Raw genomic sequence first — 1,618 nt, forward strand, 5'->3', positions numbered from 1 at the left:
ATACGTGTTTCTGGCGCCGATGCGTTACGGGATGACCATCACCACATGCTTCGCAGCCATGAGTGAGCCACTCCCCGCACCGAAACCAATGTAGGACCACTTGGTGAGACAGTACGGCTGGATCTCGTACCGACGGTGCGCAGCTGGAGCGTATCGAAATCGGGGTAAACCGATTCCGAAAGGGGCTCCCCTGATAGAGGCAAATCCACTTGGGTCGGGAGGGAACATCCATCAGACACCAGACCAAAGGCCGGCCGATAGAGGCCCTCCCAGGTGGAATACGAATGCAAATCAGTCAGAGGAAATCAAACTGGCTGGACAACAGGGGAGAACCATGGAGACGCATCGTGAAACAAGTGTGGGACTGGACTGGAGAGATAGCCTCACCAGGGCTAAACAACCACCAATCGGTCGCCGAAGGACGGGCACCTTCATTGGACAAGAACCATGGTCATTGGATGAACCAAACCCACAAGGTGATAGCTGGGATAAGAGCACCTGCCCAGGACAAGGCTCAATATCCTCCCACCACAAGCTGGGCAACGTGGATCAAAGTTAGGACACATCGGCGCCGAAGGGTCTGGTCAAACCACTAAATCGGTCGCCGGCGGAAAATGTCCAAAGTACCATGGTTCTGAGGGTCTGACTTCCCTCAAAACTGTCCGTTACTCATTTTCTTATTCGGACTGAGCAGTTTGACACCACCCCCGTCTCTCTAGGACATGGAAGTCCTGTTGCCAAAAACAGGTTTCTGAAATCGCGCCGGTACCTGTCTGGTCGACCCGCCACTGAGTGTGTAATCCAAAACAGGCCAAATACGATGAAGCCCTGAACTCACAGGGCTTCTGTGCGCCCCACCATCGGGGGTCAAATTCAACAAAAACGTGATAAATCAAAAGTACACATCCGATCTTGATGGGGTTTTTTTTGCACGAAAGTGCATAAATAGACGAGCATTTACTTCAATTAAAAACGTTTTTGTATAAAACATTTTATAGGAATCGTGTTTCAGTTTTGGGAAAAAGTGAATGTCACAGGATGCATAGGTTCCTGTGGATGCGAATTTTTTTTTACATTATGTAATTGTTGCCCATCACGAAGAGAGGGTATGAGACGAAATTTGGGACCTCTAGCCCTTCGGAAGTATTTTTAATCATTTTTTGAAATTACAGAAATTGGTCGAAAAAATGACAGAGTCCCCACTTTTCACAGCCGTGCACCTGGTGATTGAAAACGTGCATCTGGTAACCCAAAAATGCGTTCTCAATGCGCTTGCCGGTGTTACAGATATACTGTCCGATAATGATGCACCCTACTACGGACCTTTTTCAATGGGGTTCGGCCTGAATTATTTATGGAAGGTATGATTACTTTTTTTTTCTCCGTGCAACTGGTGATTGAAAACGTGCACCTGGTCACCCAAACAACACGGTTCTCTATGCGTTAGCGGTGTTCCCGAATTCATGTCCGATAATGATGCACCCTACTACGGACCTTTTCAATGGGGGGCCGGTCCGAATTATTTATGAAGGTATGATTTTTTTTTTCTCTCTCCGTGGCAACTGGTGAGTAAACGTGCATCTGGTAACCCAAAACACGATGTTCTCTAATGCGGTTG

Source organism: Oncorhynchus mykiss, unplaced genomic scaffold, assembly GCF_013265735.2.
Source record: "Oncorhynchus mykiss isolate Arlee unplaced genomic scaffold, USDA_OmykA_1.1 un_scaffold_210, whole genome shotgun sequence".
In the NCBI taxonomy this organism is placed as follows: Eukaryota; Metazoa; Chordata; class Actinopteri; order Salmoniformes; family Salmonidae; genus Oncorhynchus; species Oncorhynchus mykiss.